Here is a 21,606-nt window from a genome sequence, read left to right as displayed (position 1 = left end):
TGTACCTTAATTAAGGCCTCGGCCGCTTCCTTCCCCCTCCTAGCCCTTTCCTATCCTATCGTCGCCAAAAGACCTATCTGTGTCAGTGCGATGTAAAACAAATTCTCAAAACAAAAATTAACTAGAAGATGGTTGCCAATAGAATCTGCTTTTGCAATATCTTCTTTGAAACCGTAGAACTGTGTCTCGTGCTTCAATCGAGGATACCTGTTTTTCCAAAATAAGTGAAATGTTTGCTTTGGCGTCCGTAACTCTGGTTGGAGATTATACACGCTTAAGAGAACACCGGGGAATGTGATCATAATCGGTGTGTATTATTGAAGTTTCAATTTGGGGATTGTGATGTTATAGCCGTCTCCGGAGTGAGGACGCTGTGAATGTTTCAAGTGACGTGAATGGCTTGGATGGTGGGAGCATTAGCTCACAGTTGAGCACATGTCAATAGCAGAGACAGTGTTGCGTAGTGAAGAATGTAACATTACCATCACTCCTCACAGAAGGCTTACAGCAATTTGGTCACGTTTTTTGCCACGGTGTGGAATAGGGCATCTAATGTGAAGTAGGAATCTAATAAAACTCCTTACGAATGAAATTTATCAAACGTAAAACTTGCCATTTACATGCGACATAAATTAGTGCTCTGAGAAATAACTAAATTATTCTTCGCTTTCCTTGTATCTTCAACCTCAATCGTTTCTGTTTTGCCACATACAGTCACAAAATAGAAGCATAAATTTAGGGAAGTAAGGAGCTAATATTGAAAGGCTCAATTCCAGTTACAGTGAGTTTCAAAAGCTACAGACTGAAATGGTTCCAGAGAGATTTCCTCGTAATCCTCCACCAACACAGAAAAGTACTTCCTTTATCAATAATATTCGGGCTAAAAAAATTCGCCCTAATTATTAACACTGCTCACATTCCAAGTAAGCAGATCCAGGGATATATATTAATTCCACATAGAAATTCTGAGAAATGGTATCACTTTAATAATGTTATCTAAACAGATCAACAACAAACAGTTATATTTTACATAGTTGAATTCCTAAATATGTCATGGCTAACATAACGTAAATGAGAATGCGTACAAGCAATAATTTTCTAATGGAACTGCATTTTAATTGCAATATTAGACTAATAATAATAATAACAACACAACAGGCTGACGTATTTGAGCACTTTAAAATACCACCAGACTGAGCAAGGATTGAACCTGCCAAGTTGGAGTCAAAAAATCAACACCTCAACTGTCTGAGCCACTCAGCACGGCCAATATTAGACTGCTTAGAGAACAATAATTACCGATTATAATGTAAATTAAGGCGAAAAGAGTATTAATGCCATTTCTAAGACTATAAAAGAAAATAACTACGAACTGTTTTCTCATACATTCTTCTTCTTCTCCTTTATTGGTTTACCCTCCAGGGTTGGATTTTCCCTCGTACTCAGCGAGGGATCCCACCTCCACCACCTCATGGGCAGTGTCCTGGAGCTTCAGACTCTGGGTCGGGGATACAACTGGGGAGGATGACCAGTACCTCGCCCAGGTGGTCTCACCTGCTATGCTGAACAGGGGCCTTGCGGAAATGGGAAGATTGGAAGGGATAGACAAGGAAAAGGGAAGGAAGCGGCCGTGGCCTTAAGTTAGGTACCATCCAGGCATTTCCATGGAGGACAATTGGGAAACCATGTAAAACCACTTCCAGGATGGCTGAGATGAGAATCGAACCCACCTCTACTCAGTTGACCTCCCGAAGCTGGGCGGACCCTGTTCCTGCCCTCGTACCAATTTTCAAATTTCGTGACAGAGCCCGGAATCGAACCCGGGCCTCGGGGGTGGAAGCTAATCACACTAACCACTACACCACACAGGCGGACCTCATACATACTTTAAACTTAAAACAGCAAGACAGGAGGTCTTCAAGAATATTGCAGATCAGTACCGGAAATAAAGAGAACACCCAGTATGAAACAATTAATAAATAGACACAAGATTTTTAGACACCAGCACACCTCACCCCCAGTGGGAATGATCGTGCGTTGACATGAGGTTCCCTGGGTTAAAAAAACGTGAATGGTGAATGTCACTTAAAAATAAGCTTAATTTTAAAGCATCCTTACTTAATACCACAACGATACATTTTCTTGTTTTATTAAGCAGCCTGATACATCACAGCCACATGATGATGTGTTTAATCCTCGGCCTTGTGATTTGTTAAATCCCTAAATACGAGTGAGGACCACCGTGTGAAGAATTGATTAAAGCATGACTGGATAACCATTAACTTATTGTTTTGTTATATATTCTGCAAAGGAAGGTTTTACTTCAAAACAGACGACCAGGTCACGTAATCATCTAGTTCACGTTCTGCCTTGGGTAAAAGTAGTCAGTAGCACTTGCTACATCAAATCTAAAGCAAACGTAAATTATAACATACAAATGAATACATTTCGCAACTTAAAGCAATTTTAGGTACTCCATGTAATAGTTATTCTCGTGTAAACTATATCTGAAAGAATTAAATTAAACCGAGCAAGTTGTTCGTGCTGTTAAGAGCACGCAGCTGTGAACTTGTATTCGGGAGATAGTGGGTTCAAACCCCACTGTTGGCAGCCCTGAAGATGGTTTTCCATGATCTCCAATTTCACACCAGGGAAATGCTGGGGATATACCTTAATTAAGGCCACGGCCGCTTCCTCCTCACTCCTAGTCCTTTCCTGCCTCATCGTCGCCATAAGACCTATCTGTGTCAGTGCGACGTAAAGCAACTAGCAACAACTAGCAACTAGCGAACCCCACTGTCGGAAGCACTGAAGATGGTTTTCCGTAGTCTCCCATTTTCACACCAGGCAAATGCTGGGGCTGTACCTTAATTAAGGCCACGGACGATTCCTTCCCACTCCTAGCCCTTCCCTGTCTCATCGTCGCCATAAGACCTATCTGTGTCGGTGCGACGTAAAGAAACTAGCAAAAAAAAAGAATAATGTAATTTCATGTCGCATAACACACAGATCTTGCAAATGTAAATTAATATATGCGCCACTGATATTCATACTCTTTCATGCATAAGCTGTGTAGTAAATGAATGTGCATTCTGAAAGAAGGCTGATTGTCGTTGCTAGACACTTATCGTGTGTCTGCCTGAGGATGCACCGATATCGCGTGATCACGATGCCGTACGTCGTCATTTGTAACGGGTGTACTCTAGTATTTTAACAGGATGGCCGTGTAATATTCTGCCTAGCCGAAGCAGTAAAGGCGTGTTCGGTTCACCTGGAAGGGCATGGGTTCTATTCACCTTTAGGAAGTCAAACATTAAGGAACGAGATTTCCACCTCCGGAGGTGCATATGGCTGTGAGATTCACACAGCCTGCATCAAGAACGAGTACCAGGTTGATTTCTGGGAGCAAAGGTGGCTGGGCTTAGAGCTAACCACTATACCCGTCAAGTGGCGAATTTACGGATAATGGAAGCTTTTACGTTGCACTCCTCCCAGGGTCTTCACGGTCTGTACAGAGATGACATTGCTTTGATTTTTTGCTTTGTCTGTGTAATTCTGAGCTGTCTGGCTCCTTGAATGAATGGTCAGAGTACTGCTATTCGGTTCAGAAGGCCCTGGCTTCAATTCCTGGTCGGGTCGGAGATTTTAACCTTACATGTTCATTCCATTGGCTCGAGGACTGGGTGTTTTCCTATCTCCAGCATGTCTGTAATCTACACAACACATGCAACACTATCCTCCACGACAATAACATGCGATCTCCTATACACGGCAGATGTCACCCACCTTCTTCGGAGGGCCTGCCACGCAAGAGCTGCACCAAGCTAGACATAGCAACACGAAATTTTGAAAAAGCAAGCTCTTCATTAGGTCAATAAGTTTCTTGAATTTGTCGCAAATGGGAAATGTTTGGCACCAGCAATAATCTCGCCGAAACCTGCACGATGTAGTAAAAATGTTATCCAATAATCACAGGCGGCCACTCGCTCGGACCAACAGGGTTTCATACCGTAACTATCATTCAAACCAGCGATGAGCATCTGCTGTTCTTTGTGAACGTACATTCATCGTTGAATACGTGCAATATGCGAGAGCGGAACACATGCTTACGTAGCGAGGTCAACTGTGACCTTCAGGTGGTTGATATAGTGGGGCTGTTTTAGTGCGACGCCTAGTATATGATACAACAGTATAATCTGAAAGAAATACATTACATTTTTGTGATTATTCTGTTGTAGTTAATTGAATCATAGTCGAAAACGTAGCACAGCAGAAGCGGCATTCTGCATCTCCACATGATGATTTTAATGCTGTGAGCTCGCATGCGGGAGATAGTGGGTTCGAGCCCCACTGTCGGCAGCCCTGAAGATGGTTTTCCGTGGTTTCCCATTTTCACACCAGTCAAATGCTGGGGCTGTACCTTAATTAAGGCCACGGTCACTTCCTTCCCATTCCTAGGCCTTTCCTGTCCCATCGTCGCCATAAGACCTATCTGTGTCGGTGCGACGTAAAGCAAATAGCAAAACAAGAAAAGAAGATTATTTTAATCTACAGTGGAAGAAATTATATTTACGGTTTTTACGGAGAATGACGGAAATCAAAACGTTTAGTGTGTCAGAAAGTGTTGACAAACGTCAAAAACCGGGCGAGTTGGCCGTGCGGTTATGGGCACGCAGCTCTGAGCTTGCATTCGAGAGATAGTGGGTTCGAATCCCATTGTCGCCAGCCCTGAAGACGTTTTTCTGTGGTTTCCCATTTTCACACCAGGAAAGTACTGGGGCTGTGCCTTAATTAAGGCCATGACCCCTTCCTTGCCAATCCTAACCCTTTCCTGTCCCATCGACGCCTAAGACCAATCAGCGTCGTTGCGACGTAAACCAACTCGTAAAAAATCAATAAGCTAAATATTCAGTGATATTCGTCTACCTATAATGCAAAGGATTGTGAGAGTTATGACGATTCTGATCGTGCTACTGAGGTTGAAAGGCTGAAAGAGAATTTGTTTTCATTAGTGTCTGTGGAAGTAAAATAATAATATAAAGACAATACTGCATATAAATTCATATTGAATAAAGCATATTAATATATGCATTTTATTCATAGTGTCCGACTCGTTGGCTGAATGGTCAGCGTACTGGCCTTCAGTTCAGAGAGTCCCGGGTTCGATTCCCGGCTGGGTCGGGGATTTAAACCTTAATTGGTTAATTTCAATGGCTCGGGGGCTGGGTGTGTGTGGCGTATTCACCATTAGAAATCATCCTAGGTAGGGCCCTCATCTTCACAGGCATGCAGGTCGCCTAATAGGCCGTCTACTAGAAAAAGACCTGCACCAGGCCTCTCCGGAGTCCATACGCCATTATTATTATTATTATTATTATTTATAGTAGTATGTCAGCGACTACGTAGTGAATTGTAACAGATATAAGTATTTAGAAAATAATTTACGACTATAAAGATAAGGAAAATAAATAGTGAATCCATGAGAAAATTACTTATCAGTTAAATGTTACGATGGGGAGCCGCCGCAGACTGCGTTGCAATACACTGCTCACTCATCCGCTCTCTCTGTTCCTCATGCGAGCACACGCTGTTTGGTAAGAGAGGTCCAGACGGTCATCACTGATTTAAATCGTCGCGTCGTGGAGGCTCCTTTGCAGACATTTGAGCCGTATATACCTTCTGTACAACATTAAGTAACTTGCTCCATATGAATATGGATGCAAATTGCCAGTTAGATGCTTAGCTCCTCTTCTCGTTTCATTTGTTCTGATCACCTTTATTACAGCCCGTTTTTACTGAACGGAACTTTCCTGCACTTTGCAAATGGATTTGATCGCAACAGCTGTAATTACGCCTACTACAATGGAGGACACAACGCCCTAACTTTCAGAACGAGTGGTTACGAATATCAAAGCTGGAGGGGATACACCAGCGCGAGAATATGCCGTCACTCCCGCATATATGAACACATGACAACCGCGTGGTAATACCGTGGTATTTTAAGATAAATATTACCATTCGATATCTCAAGTGTAATATTTCAAATTCATGCTACCTTCAGTGTGTTCAACGTTTTATTCCATCAGTGTACTACGTTCATTCGTAGCTTTTCAGTGGTTCACAACGTACGCCCTACACCATCACACAATGAACAATACGCGGATACATGTCCCCAAAAGGTAAAGATGTCCATTAGTTCTCCTCATCACGTTTCTCTAAACACACCGCTAATATCGTGAAGGTACTAGTTTCGTATTTATGCTCCCACCGTAATAACATTTAGGAATAATATACGAAACACAACGTTAAAATATGTCCAGCAATGTTTTTAGTTTTATTTTCTACTAACTAATTTTACTGTTTTTTAAGACGATGAGGTGCCAGAATTTTGTCCCGCAGAACATCTTGTAAGTGCAATATTTGGGAAATACCCTGTATGTCACGCATATTTTGTGTGCGACAAATTTTTCCTCAGTATGAAATCCAGACGTTATCTCAGTCGTTTTCTTAAAGTAGCCCAGCGTTCAGGGTAGATTTTAAAGCACCTAATTCAGTTTCGCACCGGGTAACTAATTGCTAACAAGAAGAGTTTACTGCACAGATTACACTAAATTAAGCAAGAAGTAATTACGACAACTGGATTAAAACTGTAGGTGGACAACGAATTATAAATTACTGAAGATAATGTTAAAGCTTAATTTAAACTTACCATATGATTTTTACAAGCTTCTGATTACTTTCTCATTTAATGCAGCCTGTACACTACCTGTTGCCATTTCTCGGTACAGGCTGGAGCGAACTGTAGCTTCCACAGAAGTCCCATTCTCATTTACGGCTGTGACAGTATGGAAGCTGTTAAGCTGTTAAGGTGTGGATATTGCTGAGTAATGACATTCAGAGCACGACTTGTGCGTTTGAGTGTTATGAAGGGTGTTGCTCGTAGTTTTTGACTACATTGGCCCACTGAAGAAAGCAATGGGACCGGGCGAGTTGGCCGTGCGCGTAGAGGCGCGCGGCTGTGAGCTTGCATCCGGGAGATAGTAGGTTCGAATCCCACTATCGGCAGCCCTGAAAATGGTTTTCCGTGGTTTCCCATTTTCACACCAGGCAAATGCTGGGGCTGTACCTTAATTAAGGCCACGGCCGCTTCCTTCCAACTCCTAGGCCTTTCCTATCCCATCGTCGCCATAAGACCTATCTGTGTCGGCGCGACGTAAAGCCCCTAGCAAAAAAAAAAAAAAAAAAAAAAAGTAATGGCAAACTACCTCACTCCTCGTCTTCCCCAGGACGTCTCATTTCGGTGGCAGCATCGGTTTGTGGTTTCCCATGACCACATAACTCCTGTTGGTGATATTTAAGGGTTCAAGCAACCTGCGAGCTTGTTACCTACAGGGTAAAGCTAGTAGAGTTGATGAGGGTGGGTCAGACGGCGCGCAACGCCATGTTGTAGTTGCGAGTGACCATTAGCAGCTAAGCGCTGATCAATTCTTCAAGCTTTTTGGATATGTTCGCGTATTCTGTGAAGACATTTCCTGACAAGCTAAGTAAGATAAATGTCTGGATTGCTAAAAAATTAATGCAAGGGCAGTCGATAATAATAATAATAATAATAATAATAATAATAATAATAATAATAATAATAATAATAATGGCATGTAGACTCCGGAGGGGCCTCGTACAGATCTTGACAGTTCATACCAGTAGGTGACCTGCACTTCTGTAAGGATGGGGCCTACCCATGATGAATTCTAGTGCTGAATAGAGCACACACTCGGCGAGTCCGAAAAACCCTCGCCTGCGAACCATGTGACCTTCCCGCGGTGGGGAGGCATGTGCGTCCGAGAATCTTTCGAAAGACCAAACTAAAGAATGGTTCAACGAAAAGGTGGCAGGTGGAGGGGGGGGGGCGTAGAATCTTTTCCGAAGTTGCAAGGGCGGTAGTCAAGATGATCGAGAGATATGGTCTTGTAATAATACTTAACATGGCTTAGCTGTGTTGTATCTGCTACATGGCTGAAAGCAACGGGAAAATACAACCGTAACTACTCCCGAGCACATGCAGCACACTCTGTATGAATGATGTACTGATGATGGCTTCCTTCCGGGTAAGATATTCCAGAGGTAAAATAGTCCCCCATTCGGATCTCCGGATGGGGACTACACGAGAGGGGACAAACATCAGGAAGATGGATAATGACATTTCGCAAGTCGGAGCGTGGAATGTTAGAAGTTTGAATCGTTGTGGTAGGTTAGAGAATCTGCCTACTAGTTCAGCGGATGATGAATAAGTCGAAAGAATATATAAGATAGAAGATGTAATACAATATGCAAAAGTTGACGTGAATCTAATTGTGATGGGAGACTGGAATACAGTTGTAGGCCCAGGAAGGGAAGGCAATACAGTAGGAGAACTCGGACTGGGACAAAATAATGAAAGAGGAAGTCATCTGGTTGAATTCCGCACTGATCGTAATTTAGTCTTTGCCAATACTTAGTTCAAACCCTACAAAGGACGGCTGTGTACGTTGGCGAAACCTTCAGACATTGGGAGGTATCAAACAGATTAATTATGATTATGCAGAGATTCAGAATACAGGTGTTGTATTGCAAGACTTACCAGGAACAGGCGTGGACTCCGACCACAACTTAATGGTCATGAAATGCCATCTGAAGTTGATGAAATTGAAGAAAGGAAGAAATGCGAGGAGATGGTATCGAGACGAGTTGAAAGAAAATAGTGTGAAGGACTGTTTCAAGGAACATGTTGCAAAAAGACTAAATGAAAAGGCTGAAGGAAACTATAGAGGAATAATGGACCGTCAGGAAGAATGAGGTCAGTAGTGCTACTAAAGTAAGGTTAGGAAGAAAGGAAAGATCTATTAAGAACGATGAACGACGAAAGTACAAGAATGCGAAAAAATGGCGGAGGGCAGAAAGGAATACAGGCGATTAAAGAATGAAGTAGATAGAAAGTGCTGGACAACTAAGGAAGAATGACTGAAATATAAGTGCAAGAATGTTGAAGGTTGTACGGTGCTAGGATATGCAGATGCTGCATACAGGAATATCAAGGGAACCTTTGGACAAAGGAAAACTAGGTGATTAATATTAAGAGCTCAGATGAAAAACAACTTCTAAGGAAACAACAGTTGTATCAAGGTAGAGGTAATATGTTTCTGGAACAAAATGATGCTGATGAAACGGGAGACCCAATTGTGAGGTCAGAATTCGACAGAGCTTTGTGAGACCTAAAAAGGAACAAGGCACTTCAGAATTATTGAATGCCTTAGGAGTAAACGGCACAGTAAGGTTATTATATTTACTGTGTAGATATATGATACAGGATAACTGCCAACAGATTTTCGGCAGAAATTTTTTTAATTCCGATTCCCAAGAAGGCCGGTGCTGACAAGTGTGAAAACGACCGCCCCATTAGTTTAGTATCTCACGCCTGTAAAATTTTAACACGTAATATTTAGAGAAAAATGTAAAGAAAAGGTGAAACTGAGTTGGGAGAAGATCAATTTGGCTTTAGAAGAAATTTAGGAACACGTGAAGCAATCCCGACTTTACGTCTGTTCTTGGAGGATCGAATTAAGATGGACAAGCCCATACACATGGCGTTCGTAAATCAAGAAAAGGAATTCGATAATGTTGATTTGATCAAGCTCTTTGAGATTCTGAAGGTGACTGGGATCATGGGAACAGATACCAAAAACGAAGAATTATCTACAATCTATATAAAAGTCACTCTACAGTTATAAGAATAGAGGGCTTAGAAAAAGAAACAGCAATCCATAAGGAAGTGAGGCAAGGTTGCAATGTGCCACCCCCTCCACTTACGTTTCAATATTTATTTAGAACTGAAAAACAGTAAAGGAAACCTAAGAGAAAATAAAAAACCATGAGATTTGCCGATGCTATTGTTATTTTTATCTGAAACTGCAGATGATCTGAAGAAATTGCTGACTGGACAGAGACTCAGGGAAGGAGTATAACATGAAAATAAGTAAGTCCAAAAAAGTAATGGACTGCAGTCAAACTAAGTTATGTGATGCAGGAAATTTTACAATAGGAAGTTAGGTCTTGAAAGAAGCGCACGAATATGACGATGACAGAAGGAGGACATAAAACGCAGACAAGCACAAACAAGGAAGGCCTTTCTTGAGAAAAGAAATTTACTCACTTCGAACATTGATATAGGAATTAGAAAGATCTTTTTAAAAGACTTTCGTAGGGAGCGCGGCATTGTGTGGAAGTGAAGCATGGACGATAACTTGCTCAGAAAAGAAGCTTTTGAAATGTTGTGTTACAGAAGGATGCTGAAGGTGAGGTGGATAAATCGAATCACGAATGAAGAGATACTGAATCGAATTGGTGAGAGGAGATCGATTTGGCTAAATTTGACGAGAAGAAGGGATATGATGATAGGATACATCTTTAGACACCCAGGACTTGTTCAGCTGGTTGTTGAGGGAAGTGTAGGGGATAGCAACGGTAGGGATAGACCGAGGTATGAATATAACAATCAGATTAGAGCAGATATAGCGTATAGTAGTTACGTAGATTTTTTTGCTAGGGGCTTTACGTCGCACCGGCACAGATAGGTCTTATGGCGACGATGGGATAGGAAAGGCCTAGGAGTTGGAAGGAAGCGGCCGTGGCCTTAATTAATGTACAGCCCCAGCATTTGCCTGGTGTGAAAATGGGAAACCACGGAAAACCATCTTCAGGGATGCAGAGAGTGGGATTCGAACCTACTATCTCGCGGATGCAATCTCACAGCCGCGCGCCTCTGCGCGCACGGCCAACTCGCCCGGTAGTTACGTAGATTAGCAGAGGATAGAGTGACATGGAGGGCGGCATCAAACTAATATATGAACTGATGACTCAAACACACACGCACACACAAATAAGAAATTGGATTTCCTGGAGTGAAGATGACTTGTAAAGAACTGGACGTAATGCAGTACTCAACAAATTGCTGTCCTTGCAAGAAACCAGCAGGCAAGGAATTCAACAAATCCGAAAGAACATTAAGAAAGAAAATAAAAATAAAATTATCACTGAAGGGAATCTTGGGCCTTCACCTGAATTAGGAAATAATGCCAAGAGAATGGTGAAACGTATCCTCGACCATCAAGCTCTGGATTTGCTCTGTCCAGGAGAGCTATTAGGAAAAATTTCTCTCACAAACGTTCGTCCTGCTAGTATATCCGGGAGAAAAAGGACGTTGAAGAGTGGCAATCTGGCAACACTGTAACCACATGTAGGGCAACTACCTCTGTCAGCACACACTAGTCGTGCTGTACAGATGGTGCAGTGGATAGAGTTCCGGGTTAGCATGCAGGAGGTCGAGGGGTCGATCCTGGTTTGAGGCGTATGGTTTTTATTTCGTAAATGTAGTCCAGGTGGCATGGTATCTAGCATCTTAATCGTCAACAGCGATTGCAGCGGGTCCTCTAGAAACCATTTGCACTTACATACTACGATCCTAGAGATGGACGAACATTCGTTTTCATTGGTCAGCTTTGAAAGACGCCCTTTCCACGTCGTGGGCGTGAATTTGTTCGCACCTCTTGATCTACTAGATGCGTTACAATGTGTTCAGCTTTACTAAATTTTGTAAATGTAGGATACATGTGACCTAAGAAACGTTGTCTTACTGTATTACAGTATGTAATGTCCGATGGAAATTAGCAAAAAGAAAGTGCGCCTCAACCCAGGATCGAACCCTCGAGCTCCTGTATGCTAACCCAAAACTCTACCCACAGCACCAACTGTACAGCACGACTGGTACGTGCTGACAGAGGTAGTTACCCTACATGTGGTTACAGTGTTGCCAGATTGCCATTCTTCAACGTTCCTTTTCTGCCGGATATACTCGCAGGACGAAATTTTGTGAGATACATTTCTTTATTGCTGGCATGTGAGGAGTCGCACTGCGACGCCCGAGTGCGCGAATTTCGCTTCACCCTGTATAGATTATTCAAGAACCATTCACATTTTCATATGCCTCTTATTCTTTGTTTTAGAATTTTTGAATTTTACCCTAATAACTTCTTGCTAAACGACTGCAGTGAGTTTTTAGTAGCGATGATTTCTATTCAGCAAGGAGGAAGATAGACGCGAGTTAAAATTATCCATACCGTATTCAGATTTCAGAGCAAAATTGATTTGTGCAGGTGAAAGGTGGTTACATTCAGGTTTCTCTTTCTCACAAGATGGAATTTATGAACAACGAATATGAGAATCTAGTTGCGACACCAAACAGGAAGGAGCCAATTAATAACAAAAAGGAATGGAGATATTTGATGAAACGGTGGACTAGATCGGTGGCACCATTAACGTAAGAATCAATGAATGACGAGAGGACGTAGGTAAGGAATGGATCTTTATTTCATGCAGATATAAGAAGCACGGGGAACTTCGTGTACGATTGTCTTAAGAAGTTGCTTTACGTCGCACAGACACAGATAGGTCTTATGGCAACGATGGGAAAGGAAAATACTATGGGTGGGAAGAAAGCGGCCGTGGCTTTAATTCATGTACAGCGCATGAATGTATCGATGTATCGATTCCGTTCAAACCATTGTGCACCTGAGATGAGACGCAGCGCACGGTTTTGGATGCGCTGCACCTTATCCAGGTGTGTTTTGGCTGCCATTCCCCATACCGGACTCGCATACTCTAAAATTGGTCGAAGGGATGTCTTATACAGCGTGAGCCGGTTTTCTAGATTTGCCTGGTGTGAAAATGGGAAACCTAGGAAAACAATACTCAGAACTGCCGACAGTGGGGTTCGAACCCACTATCTCCCGAATACTGGATACTGGCCGCAATTAAGTGACTGCAGCTATCGAGCTCTGTGTATACGATTATTGGAGGCCGTGCTTCGTAATCTCAAGATGATATAAATAGTGACCATTTCTGTCTATGAAAGTAGAATTGTGGAGGTACTCTTACCCCGAATGATCGAATGCATAACAGAATTCCAAGACGGTATATGAGCCATCCTGTTTCAATAGTCGTCACTAGTCTTTCCGGTAACATTCCTAGGTCTTTGGAAGGAAAATTTGGGAAACTCCTTCAGAAAGACTCAGCGATAAAAACTGGAACTGGTGGTACCTTCAGGAAACATCTTTTGAAAGTGGGAGTGCAGTCTTGCAATATTTATGTCAGGACTGAGGTATCCCTTGCATGATCTTGCTCGACTGTAATGGCTAACTTCCCGGGGAAAGCCATATACATGCTGCTTTAGAGTCATTTTGTCATCGTCACTATATTTTGAGTGACCGTGTCTTGTTTTGTGGTCAGTGAATGTTGTATCTCCGAATTTTTTCTTCTTAATAAGTAATTCCAACCATTTCTTTTAAACTGCAAAAATATCCATGAATATGCTTTTACACACTGCAACAAGATCACCTTTGCCATTTGGGATAGAATACCGAACTATTCCCCGCCGTTGACTTTCAGAGGGATTATCATAGGTTCCATGCCGACGACTCTGTACTGGTGTGACACTAAGAAGACCCATCATGATGGTCCTTGTGTTGGATAGTCTTGCTTATAGAATTTAGAAAACAAATGCACCTTAATCTACAGTTGCATTTTACCTAAAAGGAATAACAATAACATCATCATGTTTATCGTAGAGTATACTGGAGATATGTACACATTCAACAGCTATCATATTACGGTATTCAGATTTCACAGCCAGTGATGGGCTTAAAATCGTACCTGTTGTGAGGGAACGTTCTTAGCTGGCATAACATTTATTTTGTGTGTTTCAAAGACAAAACCTTTCGTCTTCAATATTTTCTGTTCTCCTCGTAATGTTCCACTACCATTCTTCCTTCGCCTCCTACCCATTTGGCTTTCATCCGCCATAACCTACAATATGCACATCACATATGTACACAATGGTCCATGCCTCAAGTCTCGACAGAAACCGGACGTGCCGGTTCGGTTGAGGATTTGAGCCCTCCGAACTATTGAGGTCTTGGGTGCTATCTCATAACAGATTATCTAAAGCTGCATTGATGTGAGGTGAGGTGAGGGGACTTGTTGGAATGGAATCGGAATTGGTCAGAATGTGACCTGCACCCCTTAGGGGAGACTAATCTAGGATGACCTTGGGTCGCTTGTAGCGGAGGCCAAGGGTATCATAGTTGCCCAACGTAATAATGAGGGGATTGGGCTTGCGTGTTAGCCCAGAACAGAGTTTTCGGGATATCTTCTTTATTCTGGTTCTAATCTCAGGATGTATCGATTCCGTTCAAACCATTGTGCACCTGAGATGAGACGCAGCGCACGGTTTTGGATGCGCTGCACCTTATCCAGGTGTGTTTTGGCTGCCATTCCCCATACCGGACTCGCATACTCTAAAATTGGTCTAAGGGATGTCTTATAGAGCGTAAGCCGGTTTTCTAGATTTACGCCTTGATCGGCTTTCATTAAAGGGATAATTTCAAATAAGCGTCCATTCGCTTGGGCCGAAATAGAACTGATTATGTTCTTTGAATGTGAGTCCTCTGTCTAGGATTAACACCTAGGTATTTCGTAGCATTTCTCCACCAGATCACTTCGCCAGAAAAGACCAGTTCTATATATAATATTCAATTTGTATGGCAATGTTATATGATTGTATATGACATAATATTATGCAATAGTTATTCACATACCTTATAATTTGAAGAGCAATGAGTCACAAAACAGGAGTGAATGGCAGTACATGCATACACTTATCAGGGAGCGCACCGAAGACAATCAAAAACAATTGAATAGCACATTGCACTATTCTTATGAAATCTTCAGGGAACTTAGCACTACTGCCATCTAGTGGTGCTATTTCTATCCACTTGGACTTCTCAGTGGACTTAGCCCTTTTCACAGGTAACGCTCCTCGGTATCCTGCACCTTTCAAACTACTTATCACATTTTTCATGAATTTGGCACTTAGCACCTTTCTAGTTAAGTATCCAATTTATGCCAAAAATGTCAACAACAACAACAAAACACCAGGCACATGAAGGCGGCAGAATAGCCTCCTCATTCTTCTCATAATTTTTGTTTTCCTTTCCCCATACCCTTGCGGGATTAGGGGTGCGAACCGTGTAGCACGTGTGGAGTTGGCCCTGTTTTAGGAGCGAGTGCCCTTCCTGATGCCAACCCTGTATGGAGGGATGTATTCCTATTGAGTGTTTTCCATGGTGGTTCGCAGTGAAATGTGAATAGCCTTCTTATTAACCTTCTTTCTTTCTTTCTTTCTTTCTTTCTTTCTTTCTTTCTTAATCCGTTACCCTCCAGGGTTGGTTTTTCCCTCGGACTCAGCGAGAAGTCCTACCTCTATCGCCTCAAGGACAATGTCCTGGGGCGTGAGACATTGGGTCGGGGATACAACTGGGGAGAATGACCAGTACCTCGTCCAGGCGGCCTCACCTGCTATGCTGAACAGGGGCCTTGTAGGGGGATGGTGGGATTGGAAGGGATAGAAAAGGAAGAGGGAAGGAAGAGGGAAGGAAGCGGTCGTGGCCTTAAGTTAGATACCATCCCAGCATTTTCCTGGAGGAGAAGTGGGGAAACCACGGAAAACAACTTCCAGGATGGCTGAGGTGGGAATCGAAACCACCTCTACTCACTTGACCTCCCGGGGTTGAGTGGACCATGTTCCAGCCCTCGTCCCACTTTTCAAATATCGTGGCAGAGCCGGGAATCGAACCCGGGCCTCCGGGGGTGGCAGCTCACTAACCACTACACCACAGAGACGGACCTTCTTATTAATCACTCGATAATATTCCAACCCACATCGGTATCAGTGGGCTTACGGCCTGCAATTGAAATAGCTGCAGCTCGAAACCACACTCCTGGACTGGAATTTGCATAGAAATCAGTGTACTGGACTGCCGACCAAACACCAATACAACCCCTGTTGATCTCAATCGTGCCATACCTGCACTGAGTCCATCTTACTTCCTCTGTGGAGATTTGAACACATAGTTCAATCCAGGAGGTCTACTTCATTTTCTGATCCGCAATATATCATATACACCGTAGATATATTGGATATATGTAAAAATTTAACTTTATTATGAGGATTTGATGATTTACCTCAAGTGACTGGAACATCCTGGTGATCGATTATAAGTGCTTGTGTGCTGGTGTGAGTGCTTATGTTGTCACTACAAGGGTGAAGTTGTAATTATTTGGTCCTAGAACTGGGATAGGTGCCCCGCAACCTGAAATATAGTACTACCTACAAATCGCCAGATATGAGCTCTACTTACCCTCGGGATTCAAGATGGAATGTCGGTTCTTTTGAGTATCATTCGGGTAACGAGTCGATGTTAGAACACTAATAACCAACAGTAGCACTATGACAGTATCGACGACAATTCGCGGTGAATATAATTGAACGGGTCAACTACAGATGACAGTTCAATGGAATATGTTCTGTTTCTCAGTTCGACCTGACAGTCATCCAGTAATTATAATCCAGATTACTGCTAATCAAATTGATTTATTTCCCACTTGTCAGATAAGAGAAATACGACCAATATGTTAAAAATTAATTACCGTAACTAATAATAATGTAATCTAAAACATGCATCTTGGAATTCCATTGGGAAGAACAAAAAATAGATGTTCCTGCACTTCAGATGGAACAAACAGTTTCCTTCTATACTGTACATATCGAAATACAGATGTAATGTATTGAACCCTTTGGTCCATATTGAGGGATACCTACCTCTCTTACCTATCAGCAAAGTTCATGAGATCTGTCTCTTGGGTCGTATCGGGTTCTTCGTCACTTGCTGAGGTAAAGGTAGGATTCAGTAATTCTAATCTATCTACTGGAATGAAAGGTCTGTTTAAAAGATTCCTGTTTATTCAGGAAAATTCTGAAGCAATCTGATATGTCAACGGTATCATAGAAGTCAACTGTGTCCACTGGACAGCACAATCATGTAAACATAATGGTCAGAACACTGGAGTGAGACTGTAACGTAACTGCCTGATGGGCATTCTTACTAGAAACCATTGTCTCAATTATTAATCATTTAAGAAAGGAAAGTCTGGAAATCCTTAAATTCGGCTTCCATGTGAGACCACATGCACCATCATAGTGATTCGTTATGGTCCAGCCCTCGTAACACGAACTCTGGACTCTGGGTATAATTAAGGCCGTCCAATTGGTGTGTGCCACACAGTGGTTCTACGGCATGGACCCTTAATTGAATCGATGTGACCTGTGTCTATGTCATGGACCGACATCTAAACTTCTAAGTTACTTTAAAGTCATTGTGGATGATGACCGCAAGGAAAATGATGCTACAATGGCATATGGCCCTAATCTAAGTCACTGAGGTTGATGACCCCCTGACCATCCAAGTTTCTAGGCTGAAGGCTAAACACGATTAAGTTACATCGGTTTATGACCAAAGTTTCCACCTTACTATCCCCAGCACATTCACTGCTCAATCAATCAAAGTTCAATAATTACAACAATAGCAATGCTCACAAACTTTGTGGCAGAAAAATCCATTTCCTTCGGATATGTCCCCTTAATCGTTACTTTATTTTTTAATATTCCCCAGAAAACAAACTAAAATTTCCAGAATGCATCTCCAAGTTATTCGCTTGATTAAAGTTATTTCAAAATGCGGTTTCACTGAATTTAATAATTAAATAAATTTAAATGATTTAACGAAATGTTAAAGAACAGTAAATTTTATCTCCGCGGACTCTGGTTTCTTCACAAATTCCTACGCAGCTGTGATGTGAATTCAATCTAGTGATATTTATCTGGCTGGAAAAGAATTGTTACATAATTCATGTCCAGTTATATAACTTGTCTCATGATTTCACACCTTAAAATCTAATCTAGTCCTAAACGTTATTAACACTTGGATATCCTAAGAATCTACGTACAAACCAAACAACTCGCCATATAATTACGATGTCATACCTCGTCATACCATTTATGAATTTTGCACACCCCTCACAGACAAACCAATCATCACGACCATCGCTCTATATTTTGGACAACCCTGAATTTGGTTACTCTGTTCCTTATACTCGAAGTTCATGGTTTCAAATGTTCAATACGTCCCCAATTAAACAAATTTTACAGTATTTCACAATACTCAGATCATTACCGGCTATGAATTTCAACTATATCCAGCATTTTAACGTTTTCCCCGGCCGAGAATACAGTACAATCTCAATTCCACGCCAGTCCCGTTATCACAGCTGAGGCATCTCGTCCCCAAGTTCGCTTGGCAGTTACATGAAACACCTGGTTTATTCCAGTTGACTGGCTTCTCAAAATGCTCTCTTTTAACTCTGCCGACATAATTAAACAAATACGATATTCTAACCAACAAAATGCACAGATTAAGCTTCAAGATGCCCACACTAATTACACGCGTCACCAATTAATACCGCTACGGATTTCTATGAATTTCTTTCCATTCCCAACATTATAAAATATACCTCGGGCTATCGTGTCCCGGCTTCAATGACAGGCCTCTAACCTGATTCGCACATCTCATCTCAACTCATATAAAACATTCCTCGGGCTTCCATGTCCCGGCTTCAATGACAGGTCCAACCTGATTCACAAATCTCATATCAACAAAACTAACCTCTGTTTCCCAACTCCACAATTATCATCGACAAAGAACTGGAATAAAATCCTTACTAGAAATCTCGACGTCTAATATCGCACAACGCATTAATCATGAATAACTTCGCATAAAGGATATCGTATTTAATAACTTGATTTTCACGAACAAAATGACTGAAACATTCTACTAGATCTTTTATTGTCAGTCAGACACAGTTTAAAATGGGCCTAGAAAAACGTTTCTCTCCGTGACCAAATTCATCACCCTAGGTTTTCACCCGACAGCGCGCTTCCACTCGATTGAAAATGAGTAACCGTGGATTATTATTATTAACGTCAAATTGCAGACGTCGAATGAACATCTTAATTTGACATCACCAAATATAGGCAGTACACTCACACGGATGACGATCTACATTGGACGTGATATCACTTCGAAACCCTATTCAATAACTTTTTACAACATTATACGGCACTCGCAAGACTTCAAAAATTTATCCAAGTGGAAAATGAAACAAATGACTCTTTTAGTCGTATTCTCACATTTACAAAACTTAGTAGGGGTGACCACTGCGTCGTATATCCCCATTCAAATACACTTTTAGAGATCATGAGACAAGATATAAGAGGTAGTAAGATGGAAAGTCACCTACCTCATGTAGTCACACCATTGTTCGTCATAGGGCTCACCTGCGACCCTGGCATTTTATTTAGCCATTTTTACATTCATGGCTGTACAGCTCATTATGTTTCTTGAGGTTTCCTGGAATAAAGCATAAAAAAAAAAGAAAATACCCTTCACTTGTTTGCTGAGCGCACACGATGGACTATAATTATTTCCGCACGCGAATTACTTAATCACATTAGAATTTATTCAGTACTTTGACCGTCCTATCTGGTACAATTATTTCACTCAAGAAAACTATCTCCTCATGGAGACAAGACCTAGCCACAATGGCTAAAATCTGCAGTTGAACTCAGTCTACTTTCGTTGGTTGGATTTCGCAGAGCAGCTCAACAATTTTTCGTCCGCTTTGTATCACAAATGCCGGAGAAGGAGACTTCGTCATGGCGTCCCTTCATATTTATAGCAGTTACCCCCTCTCTTCGGATATCTCCCTTTGCCACCAAGAAAATTTCTATAAATTTTCTGACTTAACTAAACTGTAATTTCAAGAGTTTTGAAAGTGACTACATGCTTGCTACATTTCTGGCGGTAGTGTTCATGGACATTTAAAATTTTTACGGGTTCGATTTGTGAGATGATTGACCCCCTTTGATAGGCACTATATTTTTTTGACTTGGCTTGGATCACGCCATGTACACGCGCTTTGAAATAGTTCACAAAAATGACTTGAGATTCTTCTGCCATCGACACGTGTGGCTGACGTCACGTACCCCAGAGCGTGGGACCGAAGGTAATCACCCCCTCGTCACGTGTCAAATCCATGCTATCAAAAATCCAACTTTTAGTTTAATTGTTAATTTATACATAATGTTCTTAGGGCACAAAGGTCATGGGTTCAGTATAGGAGGAGAAATGGAATCTATGTGTATCAAAGCAAGTTCAGTGGGCTCTGGATGGTGCGAGTGAAGTAGTTCGTTGACAAATTTTGATATATTGTGTAGAGGAGATGATGAATATTAGCTACTGTTAAATGGTACACATCCCTTCAAACGACCGACAAGCAGAAAAATCGGAGAGAGAGATGGTGTGGCTGAAGAGTAAATCCACCACCCACCGTTGACAGCGAATCTGATGGGCTCAAACGGCAGTTTCATATAGCTTCCTAGATTTCTCAGTGAATTTTGCACCTAAATGATGGACGTTAAAGATTGCCTATGTGTATTCTTGACTCTGGGAGAAATACGTGCAAGTGAAAGTACAGAAAGTTCTTAAATGACAGGACGAAAAATGAAATTGTACAATAAACGAAAAAAGAGAACAACGCTTTCCTCCTAACTTGCAATTAATACATTAATATGAATGAGCGTCTGGCTCCTTATATGAATGATCGGTTGAGAGGGCCCCGGATTCGATTCCCGGTCTAGTCGGGGATTTTGACTGCGTATAGTTAATTCCTCTGGATCCTTGACTGGTTATTTGTCGTAATACACATATCTTCATCTACATAAAATACACCACTATACCAACCACCATTGAAACACATAATAGTGAATACTTCCCTCCCCATAGGTTTGGTGCCAAAAAGGGGATGCGTACTTAAAGCTGAGCCAAATTCGCCGTAAATGCTGACCCCGATAAATTGATAAATTGAGAGAAACGCCAGGAAGAAGAAGAACGCACGAAGGCGTGATAGTGGTTAAACAAGTACTCGGGTACTCGGAGTTTGTATGCAAAAGTCAGAACCGGTTCGGATATTAGGATTCACATAGCACAAACTTAAGAGCTCGGGCAGAAGTCATCGGAGAATGAAAGTTTCAAAATGTACTTATGGAGTTTTTTTTGCATTTGTTTTCCATCGCATCAACACATATAGGTCTTATGGCGTCGATGGGATAGGGAAGCCCTAGGAGTGTGAAGGACGCGGCCGTGGCCTCAGTTAAGGTACAGCCCCAGCATTTGACTGATGTGAAATTGGGAAACTACGGAAAACCATCTTCAGGGCTGCCGACAGTGGGGTTCGAACTCACTATCTCCCAAAACATAAGCTCACAGCTGAGCGACCCTAACCACACGGCCAACTCACTCGGTATTTATGAATATTAAGGGAAGCTTGAGTACACTTCTCATTTTGATCGGATTTTTGGTGGATAAACGTGACTCGGATTGACATTCAGTCCCCGATTCTCTTCAAACGTTCAGCAATACAGACCGTTTTAGACTGAACGGTGACTGGGGATAGAACGTCGGTAGATCAAGAGTGAGTTTCGGCCCTTGGGTTTCGTCCTTTAAGAGGCCACGGCCTCTCCGTGGTCCAACAGCTCTGTACTCTGACCGGCCAACCGAGCAGAGG

This window comes from Anabrus simplex, chromosome 2, assembly GCF_040414725.1.
Source record: "Anabrus simplex isolate iqAnaSimp1 chromosome 2, ASM4041472v1, whole genome shotgun sequence".
Lineage (NCBI taxonomy): Eukaryota > Metazoa > Arthropoda > Insecta > Orthoptera > Tettigoniidae > Anabrus > Anabrus simplex.
This window is presented reverse-complemented; position numbering follows the sequence as displayed.